Below are 16,349 nucleotides of genomic sequence, written 5' to 3' on the forward strand. Positions count from 1 at the left end.
CCTCGCTCACTCACTTCCCTTCCCTGACCTTCTCCCGCATTCTCGCTCCCTCCCTCCTCTCCCTTCACCCTGACCATCACCCCCGCTCGCTCCCTTCCCTTCCCCTGACCACTCCCCCCCTTACCGCTCACTCCCTTCTCTCCCCTCACCCTGACCATCTCCCCCTTCCTCGCTCCCTGCCTTCCCTCCCCTCACTGTGACTATTTCCCCCTTCTCGCTCCCTCCCTCCCCTCCCCTCAAGCTGACTATTTCCCCCTCTCCTCGCTCCCTCCCTCCCCATGACAATTCCCCACTCCTCGCTCACTCCCTCCCATCCCCTCCCGCTGACCATTTCCCCCCTCCTCGCTTCCTCACTTCCCCCACATCACCCTGACCATCTCCACACTCCTCGATCCCTCCCTTCACACCCTCACCCTGACCATTTCCCCCCTTCCTCGCTCCTTCCCTTCCCTCCCCTCACCCGGACCATTTCCCTCTCCTCGCTGCCTCCCTTCCCTCCCCTCTCCCTGAACATTTCCCCACTGCTCTGGTCCCGACACAACTGTGTAGCGCCTCGGGACGTCCACCGACGTGAAAGGCGATCTATAAACGGTTGTTGTTGTATCAAATATAATCGTGAACATTATTATAAATATTATAATTTAAGTCCAGCGTAATGAATGTACTGCCGTTTCTGACTACTGGGTGTCGCTCGTGCGCTACTATTTTGACCAGAAACCACTGGCTGAAAAGCACCTGAAAAATGGTTCAATAACGCATGTGCCCCGAATCGCTTCCAATCGTTCTCAGAAGCTTGTCAACCTCGTCCCGTTCCTTGGTTTATACATCCCATTCTGAACAACAGATAATAATAATAATAATAATAATAATAATAATAATAATCCTTGCATCTGATATGGCGCTTTTCACGTCGGGAGGACGTCCCAAACTCTTCACAGAACACACTGTAAAGTGAATTGACTGCATATTTGTGGGCGAACGTGGCAGCCAATTGCGCACAGCAATGTCTCACAAACAGTCGTAGATTGAAAATGACCAATTTATTATTTTGTTTTTTGGTTTTGGAGGGATTACTATTAGGCTCATTGTGGAGTAAGGAAACTTGCCCAAGGTTTGGCCCTCTGCCTGGAATTGAACTCAGGTCTCTCGCTTGCAAACGAGTGCTCTAACCACTGAGCTACAGAACTTCACGTCAGACTGGTATCTGTATAACAGTTATAGTATTTCTATATCAGTCCTATTTTCTATTTTCGGAATAACATGCCTCCTTTCTGTATGATATTTTTTTTTTATACAGGCCCTGTACCTGTATACCAGGTCAGGACTATGAACAAAAAGCCTTGGCCCTCTAATCGGATCCTGTTCTTTTATATAAACAGGCACCGTTTCTGTATTGGATTCCACGTCCCTGCAGAAGAGGCCTGGTTTTTATACGACAGGTTTGCTCTCTGCGTACTATATCTGGTCTCTGTGAAATAAACCTGTTGTCCAAAAAGTGACCCTGGTCTCTGCGTAGCAGTCTTTGTCTCTGAATAACAAGTATGGCCTATGTATAACAGGCCTGTTCAAGCTCTAATAGTAATATTCCTTGCATTTCATAAAGTACATTATCATGTCTTCGAGGCATCGCCAAGTGCGTCACAGAATATATTGTAAAATTGTGCATGAATATACTGTAGCTATTTGGAAAATTATCGGAAAAGCAACAAGTATCAAAAAAATTACTTTTATAGAACGCCTTTCCTTCAGGAAGACGTCGAAAAACGCTGCACAGTCAGGTCTCGTCATAACAGAACACAAATATCTGAGGGACTGGTTTGTAAATGCATTTTCTGTTGTTGTTTGTTTCTATGGCAGAGATAGTATCAGAATGATTAACATGTTTGTTCAGTGATGCTGAATAAAACCACTCAGGATAAGAGTCAAATCTTCCCTTGAGATTTGTCATTGTTCTCATAAAGAGTTTCCAGAAAGCTGCCGTCTCAATCTGCTGCTTGAATCCAGTGCCTGTAGAGGTGACACACAACAGTGTGTCAAAAAGAAAATATGGAATATTTAACTATTTATGAGGTGGAAGCAATTTGCTATCCCTATTCTTGCAGTCGTCGGCGTTCCTGGTAGGATAACATAAAACGATTTTTTTCTATAAATATTTGTGCATGTTGATTAAAAAGTTATTCATTGCTTGACAACAATTTTGCCTGATTCGGTTCGTAATATCCTATACTCAGAGTAAGTGTTTGGTGCTCTCCAATATCGTGTCAAAAACTTTGAGCTGATAGACGAGCTTAACGTGAATTGGGGGAGAGCGACAGTTTTAGAACCAAAGTAGTTTGGATAAAACTGTGTATCTGGTAGCGTAGTGGAAAGCTTGCACTTTGCCTAGAATTCAGAGGTTTATGGGTTCAAGCCCTCCTTGGGACTTGGAATCAAATTGTCTAAATTACAGCTCCAGAGCATTGGATGCATTGGGTGTGTTTCATTGTCGGATGTGCGGTCCTGCGGATAAAACTTTCAACCGAAATCCCAGCTGCCTGCTGAGAACCATGTTAAATATCTGATGGCACCACAATATTTGAAAAGAGAAAGCAGTTTCTCCCTGTGTACTCACTGCCATGGTTGGTGTATGATATTGCGGTTGCGTCCCCACAATAGACAAACAATCCTCTTTACAATGTGAGCCTTGACGCATATTGGAACATCCCAAAGAAGTGATAAATCGCATTAACGAATCCAAGTATTATCATCAAAGGGAAGGAATTTTATTCCGGTGTCCAAGACAACAATGTCAATGCAAATTGACATTCACTTGCCGGAAATGGTTGTATGCAAACTGAATATCCTATTTGTTTAAAAATAATCATCCACCACACGACAAAGGTTCAAAATGCCAGATGTTAGATTTGATAACAATTTGTGTCAATCATAAATTTTATTAATTCCTCAGCAACACCACCCTCAATATTTGGGTTCAAAACAACACCAGCATCTATCAGGGCAAATGTTTGACAAGACAAATTTGTGGCGTGCAATTTGATAAATTTAGCACCAATCTGACAGTCATTAATCTTTACTTTCTTTGCAGTTAACCTATTGGCGATTCTGATCCTTTCCCGGGGAAACTGCGTCTCTCAAAAGGCGTCACTCTCTACTTGGTATCCATGGCTGCGGCAGATCTTATGGTGATTATCACTGATGTAATATTCAATCGCATTAATATTTTTTATTTCCCTATTAGTTTCTTGTTCTACACTCCCGTGTGTAGTCTCAGACTTGTTTTGATGGCTACGGCCACAAAATGTTCTGCCTGGTTTACAGTCGTTTTCACCTTCGATCGTTTTGTGGCTATTTGTTGTCAGAAGATGAAAGTTACGTATTGTTCTGTGAAAAATGCAAATATGGTGATAACAATAGTGATTGTGTTAAGCTGTGTCCAATGTATTCCCTGGTACTTTGCTCTTACTCCTGATGTGATAATTAACAATGTGCCATTTTATTGCACTGCAAAACCCAGCTATTTTACTTTGCCAATATGGAGAGCTTTTACGTGGTTTCACCGAGTTTTTACTCCTCTAGTTGTTTTTCTTTTGATTTTCCTTTTCAATGCTCTGACCATCAGACACATTTTATCAGCCAGCCGGGTCCGCAGGAGAATCAGGGTCAGTAAAATTGGAGAGAAACAGAATGATGCAGAAATAGAAAATCGAAGAAAATCCATTGTCTTACTCGTCACTATATCGGCAAGTTTTCTACTATTATGGATGACGACTATTATCTGTTCATTGAAATGGCCAATTATAAACTTTAATTATGAAAACCGCATATATAGCTCCCAATATATCTTCCAACAAATAGGTATTATGCTTCAGGTTTCCAGTTCATGTACCAACACCTTTATCTATGCTGTGACACAGAGTAAGTTTAGGGAGGACCTAAAGAATATGGTTAAGTATCCCTTTACTACTGTTCGATGTAAATAAAAAAAGTTAATATTGATAATAAAGAATGGAAGTTCAGCCAGAAACGCATTGCTTTGTTTTGATCTCCATTTCTCATTTTTCGTGTATACAATACGCTCACAGCAGCTCAAAATGGGTCACGTAAAGTGCATTGTGTATCCAATCGAAGTGAGAAACATTAACCGTTGCAAGGAATATGATAACAATAATCCTTCCGCTTGACGTAGCGCCATATTACGTCTTCGAGTCGTTTCACAGAGCTTCCCACAATATGCTGCAAATTGTACCGATTCTATATTTTTTGGTATCCCGGTTTGAGGAATCTGAATCGTCCTGTAGCCTTATGATGAGATCAGTCGCCTCGCAAGCGGGAGATCTCGGTTCCATTTCTGGCATGGCGCAATGTTGGGCAAGTTTCCTTACTCAACCCGCCTCTATGTACCCAGCAATAAGTAGGAATCCAGTTTCTAGTCGCTTGGCGAATCACTTTACCGAGATAAAACATTATTTTTCAAAAAAGATAATTAAGTCACTCAATTCATGATTGTTTGTGAGACATTGCTGTGTACAATGGGCTGCCGCGTTTCACAGAAAATATACAGTCAATTCGCTTGACGGAACACTCTAAAGGGACAGAGATCTATGTGCCCCAATGAGTGTCTGTGGCTGTAATTTCTAATTTCAGTGTGTGTGTAAACGAGAGAGTGAGAGAGAGAGAGACAGGCACAGTGAGCGATGACCATGGTATCTATCTGTGTGTGTATGTGTGAGTGTGTTTGTCCCAATAGGTGTCTGAGCACGGGAGACAGTTTGTGTGTGTTTGTGTGTTAGTGAGAGAGAAACAGATAAAGACTGAGTGTTTGATAGTTTAAGAGACAAATACAAAGTGCGGGACAGTGAGAGGCTTATTTGTGGAGAGAGACGGTGTGTGTGTGTTTGTGTGTGTGTGTGTATGTCCCAGTGATTGTCTAAGAATCAGTGCTGATGTTCCAATTTGTTTGTGTGTACGTGAGTGCGCGCGCATGTGTGTGTGTGTGTGTGTACGTGACGGTGTGAATGAGAGCCAGAAGAGATTGCATGTATTTGTGAGAAAGAAAGCGATCCCGTGTGTTGGAGAGAAAGAGAGAAACTGTGTGTGAAAGAATGAGAGACACTGAGTATGTGAGACAGCGAGAGACTGTGTATGTGTCAGTTAGAGAGAGACTGTGTGTATGTATGTGTGTGTGTGTCAGTGAGACAGAGAGAGACTGTGTGTGTGTGTGTGTGTGTGTGAGAGAGACAGGAAGAGACTGTTAGCGTGTCAGATAGAGAGACACTGTGTGTGTGTGTGTGTGAGAGAGAGAGAGAGAGAGAGATAGAGAGTGAGAGATCGAGATTGTGTGTGTGCGAGAGAGAGACAGAAAGGACTGCGTGTGTGAGAGACAGAGAGAGACTGTGTGGGTGTGAGACAGAGAGAGATAACGTGTGTGTGTGTATGAAATAGAGAGACAGAAAGAGACTGTGTGTGTGTATCTGTGAGACAGAGAGCGAATGCGTGTGTGTGTGAGTTGCCATTGAATCCATCCTCCTCTAACACGAGCACAAACACTACAGATCAATACCGGAATCAGGACGTGCCCCTCATTCCCAGCTCAGTCAGTGAGAGAGACAGTCACAGAGATACAGTCTGTGTGGACATGTCTGTCTCCCCGTGTCTCTCTGACTACAGCTCCCAGGATGCCGAGCGCGACCCGACCCCGTCACCAGAGGGCTCTAAGCCGTGAGGCATGACGGGAGCTGTAGTTTCCGGGCTCTGTGTCGCAGGCAGTGGCTGTGATACTGATGTCACAGAGAGAGAGAGAGAGAGAGACAGAGCGAGTTAGGGTGAGAGAGAGAGAGACCTCTGACTGACCTGCAGCCGACCTTTTCCCTCTCTCCCTCTTTCACGCCTTTTCTCTCTCTCTCTCTCTCACACTCACCCTCTCTCTTCCTCTCACACTCAGCCTCTGTCTCTCATTTTTACCATTCATCTGTCTCTCTCGCAAACTCACCCATTCTCCTTCTCCCTCTCTCTCTCTCTCTCTCTCTCTCTCTCTCTCTCTCTCTCTCTCCTCTCTCATTCTCTCTTTCTCTCTCTCTCTCTCTCTCTCTCTGTGCCGCTGTGTGTGTGTGTGTGTGTGTGTGTGTGAGTGAGACAGGCTGTATGGTACAGCTACACTCTGGTGGCCGTCATGTTGCAAGGCACAGATTCTTGCTGCGTGTCAGACTCTCTCCTCTCCCCCTCGTTTACGTGATGATAATAATAATAATAATAATCCTTGCATTTGATGTAGCGCTTTCACGTCTTCTAGACGTCCCAAAGCGCTTCACAGAATACACTGTAAAGTGAATGGACCGTATGTTTGTGTGCGAACGCGGCAGCCAATTGCGCACAGCAATGTCCCACAAACAGTCATGGATTGAAAATGACCAATTTATTATTGATTTTTTTGGGAGGGTTTATTACGCCAGCAAGCCTCACTCGCTCGCTCACCCTCAAGTAACTTCACCGAAACGCCGCGCTCCTATCTACCGCCCTCAAGGGACGTCAGAATGTCTCCTCTCCTTCACTGAGAGGAACAAGCCAACTCTCTCCCTGGCCAGTGACTCCATGATGAATTGTGATTGACAGGAGAGTGAGAGACCAACTATCACCTACAATTGTAATTGTAATGACAATTGTGTGTAATTGTCTCTCTGAGACGGTGCCCTTTATGGCCGAAAATCGCTATTATATTGCTGGTTTATCATATTATTGTGATTGATTATTGCTAATTTGTTTTTTTATTGTTGTTGTTCCTGTTATTATATTATTATGTTAGGTGAGTGTATTGACATGTCAGTATCAGAAATGTATTTCCTTATCATTGTCACTGATTGTCGTATAAATCAAAACCAACTTTCATTTACACAGGTCGCTCCACGCCGGATTGACTCTATATTTTGCAGGTGAAACAAGACAGCCAATTGCACAGACGTACCAGCGATAAAAGATCTACATGTGCTACAATAAAGCTGTGTGTCATCGATAAAACAAACAATTACTTCGCTTTATATAATATGTTGTGAAGCGTTTTGAGACGTCTCGCAGACGTGATAAGACACATTATCAAATGCAAAACCACATTGGAGATTCGAAGCGGGTTTCTGTACTGAGACATACGGCGAAAAATAAACTCTATGGGATCCCTGACGTTACCTTCTGTTGTTGTTCTTCCTTTGTGGGTAACTGTTGGAGCCACTTTACAGGGAGAATTTTGTGGTTTGCACTTTAAAACCGGCAACGTTGGTCGGCTTACAACATAGCAGTGGTTCAGCTGCACATCATCCTTTGCCATTTGACATAATGATCAATATTAAACATTCATACAGTTTGAATTGGGATGACACAGACACCAGCACATGGAGAACATGCCGTATCCTTTCCCAATATTAGAAGGAAATGAAAGAGAGAAAGAGAGAGAGAACCTCGAGTGAAATTGCGAGAGATACAGAGTTTGAGAGTTACTGCCAATGTGAGAGACACAGAGGGAAACAGATAGACAGAGAGTGTGAGAGGCACAGTTGGAGAAAGAGAGACTGAGTGTGATAGACGCAGAGTGACTGAGAGTGATAGAAAGAAAGTATGAAAAACACAGTATGAGAGAGACTGAGCGAAAGAGTGTTGCGTCAACAACAACAACAACAGCAACGAAATTACATCTATAGAACGCCGATGAGTTGGACGTCCCAAAGCTCCAAACAGTCAGGTGTCGGGGTCCGAGCATTTGATAGTCATAGCATTCAACCAACCACCCGCTCGTTTTTGGTTCGAATAAATATTCCAAATCAAATCTAAATTATGACCTTATTTTCCCATCGCTTATAATTCCATTTTTAGAGTAGTACAAGTCACCATCTACAAGGCATTGCGGAAATCGATGTACGTATTTTTCTTTGAGTCTTAAAACTTAGTGTGATCTTCTGGAGAATCACAACAGTTCAACAGGTGGCTAACAGAACTGAAGCTAACCTGCTCCTTCCTGATCAAACCACGGGTCTCGAATCAGGGAAGGCTACCTGCACTGACGACCCGAAGGACAACGTTGTGAGCGACTGAAATCAGTGAAGTTCCTGAGACAATCTGGTAATCACTTTTGTAGACACACCACAAATGCCCTCTGGACATGTGCGGAGAGGAGAGCGTATCTCAGTCAGAGTCCTGGTGAGGTTTAATATATTAATTCTCCTGGACTTAATGAAAATCAGTTTGCCATCAGATTTCACATTACATTAATTTGCACAAACATCTGACAAATATCTGCTCGTTTCCTCTCTTGCAAGATGAGAGCTCAATTGCAGCTTGAAATGCATAATTATCTATTCCCCAAGTGGTCAGTCGAGTTACTGCTTGTTGGAGACTGGCTTCCTTAACGATTGTAATGTTTTTAAAAGCCGACAGAACAGCAGTCCTGGGGAACCCTCAAGTTAGCTCTTGATTACTCAAAAGAACACAAAGGCCTGTACAGGTACAGCACGATTGTGGAAACATGTCGCCTTGTTTACCGCGATTTTGCATATCTATATTTAATTCAACTATATTTCCAGTTATTATATCACAGATTGAGCTGAGCTCATAATTAACTAGAATCCTCCCAGTAAAGAGCGATAACTTCACAGATCCCTATTGAGAACAATTGCATACATTAACAATGGAATTTCTATCATCAGGTCAAAGATTGTCTGAAGAAAAAAAGAAATCGCAAGTGTTTTACCTGCATTGGAAATTATAATAAAAGCTACCATTTCTCAAAAACACTCACCTGATCTCCCATGTGCATATATCTGAGCTGTATACTTTCTCCACTTCAAAATTGTACATAAACCTGAACGTCAGTGCAGAACTTCTTGTGTGTTGTTACACCGTATACAAGAAATGGCATAGAATGTTCCAGAGAAAAAGGCCATTCCATCCAAACGGGTCCATTTCCCTCAGGTTTTCCAACCTCCCCCCACATCCCTAATTCACCTCATATAAATTTATATGCCCCACTCCTACAACCCACTTCTTCCCTCTCCTACACCCCACTATTCACCACTCCTACCGCTCTCTATTCCCTTTTAAACTCACCACGTTCCCACTTACATGCACTGACATTTTCACGTTAACCACAGATTGTGGCAGCAAGCTCCACACTCGCCCCACCCTCTACGAGTAAAGATATCTTCCTAAACTCCCTTAATAGATAAAAAATAAGCAATCGCATTGTCTTCCTTAATTTTGATATAGCATTACCTACTTCAGGATCCTTAAGCATTTCGTAGGCTACACTGCATCGTGCAGCTCTACTCTATTTAACAGTAACCCGACCTTTGGATTCAGGGCTTGTAAACGTCGACATTATCAAATCGCGTCACAATCTTACCCAAATCTATGAGGCCTCCACACAATTGGGCGAGAAAAGTTGCAATGTTTCTTCATAACTGAATCCACTCATTCTGGTAACTTCCATGAAAATCTACCTTGTAATTGCTGCAACGCTGTGGAACATCAAACATATCTCCTAGTCTGTGTTTCCTATTTCAAAGGTTTTTACCAATCTGTTCTGCTGCCTCTGAATTGTCGTTTGGTGTCATATAATACGGTAAAAATTGACATTTGTGCGACTTTCACGTCATGTGGATGTCCGAGGGAGCGAAACTATCAGGGATTAGTACCCGAGTGAGGTGGGGTGGTGGGCGTGGGTTGGATTGCGGGATGGGTTGGAAATCAATGAATGCCGATATGGTGGAGACCCATGATATCGGGCTCCAGTTAGAGAGTGGGGAAGTAGGATTAATTTTGCAGCTCTTGTAAAGAATTGTCACGGACAGGATGGGCGGAACGGTCTCCTTCTGTGTCGTGAAAATTGAATCATTACTGTTTTAAAACTTGCTTGTATTTTGAGTGCTTGACGCGGGGTATTGTGCTGGAGCGCTTCCGGGACCTTCCTCACCGATCATCTTCCATCAACTTTCATTCAAAACCGCCAAGGTTAAATATTTGCTGGGCTATGGGGAGAAAGTGAGGCAGTAAGATTAATCAGGGAAGCTCTTCCAAAGAGTCGGAACAGACACGTTGGGCTGAATGGCCTCCTCCTGCGCTGCATCGTTGCATGATTCCTCCACATACTGTGGGCCTGGATTTCTTCTCCGCCTTCTGTGCAGCAGTTTATCAAACGCTTCCTGGAAATTCAAATTCACAACGTTTGAAGGCATTGCCTTCATTTACACTTCTAGTTACACATTCTGAGCCACGTATTTTCTGAAGTTAGAGTGTGCTTTGATGCAACTGTTGGAGTCAAACGAGCTAAACCCACACAGCGTGCCATTAGGACTCTGTCTGGCAAGCTTTCCTGCTGTTTCTCAGCTAGGACACACTTCCCATTCGTTAGGAGTTTGGATGTATGCTTAATAGGAAAATAGCGGGAGAATTCCCCGCCACCAGTAACTGGTCTGCCCTTTAATATCCTGACGATGAGCCAGACTGCGCCACGCTGTCATCCGCAGTGAGTGCCCTGGGGTACTGCAGGTAAGAAATGAAGCATGTGCCGTAGAAAAGTTATAGTGCAAGCTGCTGATAAACGGAAGGTGGAGATCAGACACAGAGGCTAAACTGAGAGAGGAAAGCTGTGGTTACTCCATTCTGCACTTTTTTTTACATTTGACTCCAGGCCTAATCGCTACGTCAAAATCTTTCCTCGTGATCCACAGGAATGATTCTAAAATGTATTGACTGTATGTTTGTAGAAGAAAACACACACAAACACACACACAAACAAAACCACACACAATCATAATTTGCAAACAGCAATGTCCCACAAATAGGCATGGGGTGAATGAAAAATTTTAGCTGAGAAATTATCCAATGTGACAAGAAGCTCACATCTCTTTTCACACGCAATCAGCGCGCTACGTGTCCAGGTCAGCCAGCAACTCCCTTTCGGGGCATTACTCATCTTATTAAGAATAACTTACTGCGGTATGTGTCAGTGTGTGAACGTGAGTGAGACAGGCCAGTGTTGCAAGGATTCCTGTAAAAGAGTCGTCTGGGTTTCGTTTGTTCCCAACAGAGAGAGAGAAAGAGAGAGAGTCAGGCCTTTTTGCTACGTCAAAACGGATCCAAGTGCTTCACATGATTGAGTGTATAATGCAGTGACTGTATGCTTGTAGACGAAAAACACAGAGAAACACGAACACACTCACACAGAAATTGCGCAGAGCAGTATCCCACAAACAGGCATGCGGTCAATGAAAACCTACTAGCTGATAAAAGATCCATTTTGACAGTTCGCCTCTCATTTCTCACTTCTCCTTTCCCGGACACTCAACGCACTGTGTTTCCAGCTCAGCCCATATCTCTTTTTCAGGGTATTGCTCATCGCATTAAAAATAACTTACTGCGGTGTGTTTCAGTGAGTGCACGTGAGCGAGAGAGGGCTGTGTTGCAAGGAATCTTGTAAACGACTCGTTTGGATTCCGTCTGTTCCCAGCAGAGAGATGGAGAGAGAGACTGAGACTCGGCTTCCCAGCTCTGAGTGTTGCTCAATATCCGCCTCTAAGTCACAGTTCGTGTCCGTCTTTGAGTTTGTGTGTGTATGCATGTGTGTGTGTGTGTCAGACTGCTTCTCAGAGTGTATGTATGCCGAAGCATCTCACTGTGTGTTTGTGGCACAGGGAAGTGGATATTTGGGGATCACAGAGCCCAGTGATCCTGGCAAAAGCTGTTCCTTGGATTTACTTTGTTCGACTTAGCTGCAAGTCTGCGGAGACACCTATCCGCACAAAAACCCTCAAACCTCAAGGCTCTGCTCTTCACCAGATCTCCTCATAATCTTCGACATGGAGTCATTGTTTCTCATCTTCCGTGAGTATTATTTCTAACCCAGTGACAGGGACGGCCCAGCCAGCGATGGAAAGGAGAGTGTAGTGTGAGCGGCTTGTTTGACACTCAACTGTCCTTGCTGACCCGGCCTTCGGGACCACATCACTCCCACCCTCGCTCGCCTCCACTGGCTCCCCATCCCCCAGAGGATTGATTTCAAGATCCTCATCCTCACCTATAAGGCCATCCACGGCCTTGCTCCCTCCTACCTCTCCGACCTACTATCCCCCTACCTGCCTGCCCGTACCTTCCGTTCCTCCGGCTCCAGTCTGCTCCACCTTCCCCGCCCCAATCGCCCTACCATCGGTGGTCGGGCCGTCAGCCTCTCAGCCCCGAGGCTATGGAACTCCATCCCCCAGTGCCTTCGCCTTTCTTCCTCCCTCTCCTCCTTCAAGGCCGGTCTCAAAACCTTTCTCTTTGACCGAGCCTTCAGCTCCCCTCTCGACTCTCTTCCCCCTCCTCGCTCCCTCCCTTCCCTCCCCTTACCCTGACCATTTCGCCCTCCTCGCTCCCTCCCTTCCCTACCCTCACTCTGACCATTTCCCCTTGCTCGGATCCTGACCCAACTGTGCAGCGCCTTGGGACGTCCTCCTGACGTGAAAGGCGATTTATAAATGGAATCTTGTTGTTGTTGTTGTTGTTGCTACAAAACATCCAAAACGTGCCATGACTCGCTCTGCTTTCACCCACCTCGACAACACCACCCGGCTTCACCACTGTCTCACATCGCAGGCTGCGGGACAACAACAACAACAACAACAACAACAAGATTCCATTTATAGAGCGCCTTTCACGTCAGGAGGAAGTCCCAAGGCGCTGCACAGTTGGGTCATGACCCGAGCAGGGGGGAAATGGTCGGGGTGAGGGGAGGGAAGGGAGGGAGAGAGGAGGGGGAAATGGTCAGGGTGAGGGGAGGGAAGGGAGGGAGCGAGGAGGAGGAAGAGAGTCGAGAGGGGAGCTGAAGGCACGGTCAAAGACAAAGGTTTTGAGACCGGCCTTGAAGGAGGAAAGGGAGGAAGCAAGGCGAAGGCACTGGGGGATGGAGTTCCAGAGCCTGGGGGCTGAGAGGCTGAAGGCCCGACCACCGATAGTAGGGCGGTTGTGGCGGGGGACGCGGAGCAGACCGGAGCCAGAGGAACGGAGGGTACGGGCAGGTAGGTAGGGGGATAGTCGGTTGGAGAGGTAGGAGGGAGCAAGGCCGTGAATGGCCTTGTAGGTGAGGATGAGGATCTTGAAATCAATCCTCTGGGGGATGGGGAGCCAGTGGAGGCGAGCGAGGGTGGGAGTGATGTGATCGCGAAGCCTGGTGCGGGACAGTACACGAGCTGCAGAGTTCTGAATGACCTGCAGCTTGTGGAGGGAGGTGGCGGGAAGGCCGGCGAGGAGAGAGTTCCCATAGTCCAGCCTTGAGGTGACAAAGGCGTGAACCAGGGTTTCAGCAGCGTGAGGGGTGAGGTAATGCCGTAGTCTGGCGATATTCCGGAGGTGATGGAATGCGGTGCCAGTTGTGGTGCGGATGTGAGGAAGAAAGGACAGCTCAGGGTCGAACAAAACGCCGAGGTTCCTGACTGGCTTTGAGAGGTGGAGATTGCAGCCTTGGATGCTGATGGTGTCAGCGCCTGAGGTGCGGAGGCGCTGACGTGAGCCAATCAGGAGGGCCTCGGTTTTTCGCACGTTGAGCTGATGAAATTTGTCTCTCGTCCAGGACTCGATGTCGGACAGGCAGGCTGTCAGGACATCGGTGGTCGTGGAGTTGAGAGTAGAGGAGGAGGAACCTAAGGCTCCTATTAGGGACACCTAATACACGCATTGATATCATCCAGGCTTGATTTTTGCAAACATCCTGCGTGTCGGCCTCCCCAGCTACACGCTCCTTAGGCACCAGATCATGCAGAACTCTACAGCCCCTGGGGTCTCCTGCATCAGTTTCCCTGACCGTATCACCCCCATCCACGCCCGACACCATTGCATACAATTCAAGACACGGATCGTCACCTTCGAAGGCATCCATGGCCTTGATCCATGCTATATCAGCCTACCCAACACACACTGTGATCAACGGGTTCGTGGTTGCTTCACTTCACTGAAAATTATTGTGTGGGGATTTAGCCACTTTGCCCCAACCCTCTGGAATTTCATCCTGCAGCGCACTCCAGCACCCCAACCCGCGCCCGCGCTCGCGCCTCGCCGCTTGTTTGCTTTCTTAAAGACACATCTCAAGAATTTCCTCTTTGACTTTATAATCAACCGCCTTCCCCATGGGCCCTCAACCTTCTTTAATCCAAACACTCAGCTATTGTCCGAAAGTGTGTCCTGCGACTTGGGACGTACACCCGACCTCAAAGGCCATATACAAATGTGATTTTTGGAAGGTGAGTTAGGAGATGCGAGTGAGGAGATAGAGGAGAGAAGGGAGCGTGGGGAGTTAGAGTAGAGAGGCGAGCTTAAGAAGAAGAGAGAGAGTATAGAAAGGAGAGAGGGGAGTGTAGGGGGATATAGCAAAGAGCAGACAGTTTAAAAGAGCGAGAGACGGTTGAGAGCAGAGTGGAGTGAGAAGTAAAAGGGGAATATGTAGAGAGGAGAGAGGGCGGATAGATATAAGTGTTAGAAGTGGAGAGACAGGGGCTGGTTGGTTTGTGTGAGGGATGTTGAGTTTAATTGTGGGAGGGAGGGGACAACGAGGAGGAGAGAAAAGGTTAGAGAGAAGGTTTGAGGGATAACGAGGGGAAGGCGTGCATTGGAAGCAGGCGGAAATGCAGGGGGAGTCGGAGTCAGGAAAGAACTCGGGCTGCTGTTACTGGTACAGAGAAGGTTGAACCGGGAGGCAGATCGTTCCATTGATAAGGTCCTCTGGGTCGCTTTCTCCGCATGAAACTATATATTGCTATATTGCTACATAAATGGTATTTGTCAAAACTCAAGTTGTTGTTGATGGGGAACGGGAGAGGTTCGACAATAGTCAGTGAACGCAATCCTTACCGAAGGGGACAAACCGTGTATTCTGCCTATTAACGATTGTTGAGATAAATGTCTCTCTTTCTGGGGGGAGGGAGGTCACCAAACCTAACCTTCTCGAAGACTCTAAACAGAAATAGTCCGAGAACAGAACATGCCGTTTAGCCCAGTGTAGCATTTATGACTCTATGAAAGAGCTCTTGATTCAGTCCTTATTGTCGCCTCTCCCCATTGTGCCTTTGTTCGTGCTCACTCCCGCACTAAATCTCACCACTATAATCCCGTTCCCTGTTCTCTCTTTCCCCATAATGTCTGTGCTTGTGCTCGCTCCTCCACTGAAGCCACCCACTCTAATCCCATTCCCTGTCCTTTCTCTTCCCTTTTGTGTCGTTGCTTGAGCTTATTTCCCCACTGCAGACCATATTTGCGATAACATTTAATGGCTGCCCTAACGATTGACCATTCATGGTGTAATCAGATCCCTGTTTGTATGAAATATTTATTAATGAATTCTGCTTTGATTTTTTTTCTTGTGCAGTGATATTTCTGGAGAGAAACACAGTGGAATCTGCAGGTTAGTGACGCAATATCGCAGAGAGAAGCTGCTGTGGAAGCATTAACTGCTCAGATTGAGTCTCTGCCTCTATTCATCTCCATCTGGGGAATAGGAGGAAAAGCCGTCACACAATCCACAGGCCACGTTAGTAGACTGGCTTAAAACTTCCGTTTGTACCTCGACCTTCCCGTGAGAATGTGAATGTGTGAGTCTGTGTGTTTGTGCGACAGAGAGTGTGTGTTTGTGTGAGCGAGTGTGGGATTACGAGTGTTTGTGTGTGAATGAGTGTGTCACTATATGAGTGGTTGTGTATGTGTGCGATGTTTGTGTGTATGAGTGATTGTGTGTGTCCTTTTGTGTGAGGAAATGAATAGGTGTTTGTGTGAATGTGTGTTAGTCAGTGCGTGTGTGTAGGAGTGTGAGTGTTTTGGGGTGTGCGTGCGTGTGTGAGTGAGTGTGTGCGAGTGGTTCTGCTATAAACAGGCAGAACAGCTACACCCTCCCAACCCAGAGCATCGCTGGCCAGCACTCCCCCCATCAGCATGGCCAGCACTGAGCATCAGGCTGGACTGTACACTCCCACCTTGACATGGGGTGGTGTGGGCAGCTCAAGTGCACAATTTTCTGCCTTGGAGGCAAGAGGCCTAACAAGAGCGAGTCAAGCGAGCGGGGCTGAGAGTGCCGGTGATGCCGTGCACGATGCTGGCTTAGCCGTGCAATATGGCATGGATCTGATGAAGTTAGGAAAAATCTTGATGGAGGAGGTCGATTTGGTGTCTCTGCCAAGGCTTCGCTCTATCTCTAACAAGAAGCGTTGGGAGATGTCCTGCAGCGTCTCGTCAGACAAGTACCTGCACCACTTGCATATAGATGGGGATGGAGAGGGGGGGAGGTGTGGGGGGGAGAGAAGGTCAGTGGCAGCAACTCAAACAACACCTGTACCTGGGGTCTTTCACGC

The sequence above is a fragment of the Callorhinchus milii genome, unplaced genomic scaffold (assembly GCF_018977255.1).
Source record: "Callorhinchus milii isolate IMCB2004 unplaced genomic scaffold, IMCB_Cmil_1.0 Scaffold715, whole genome shotgun sequence".
Taxonomy (NCBI): Eukaryota; Metazoa; Chordata; class Chondrichthyes; order Chimaeriformes; family Callorhinchidae; genus Callorhinchus; species Callorhinchus milii.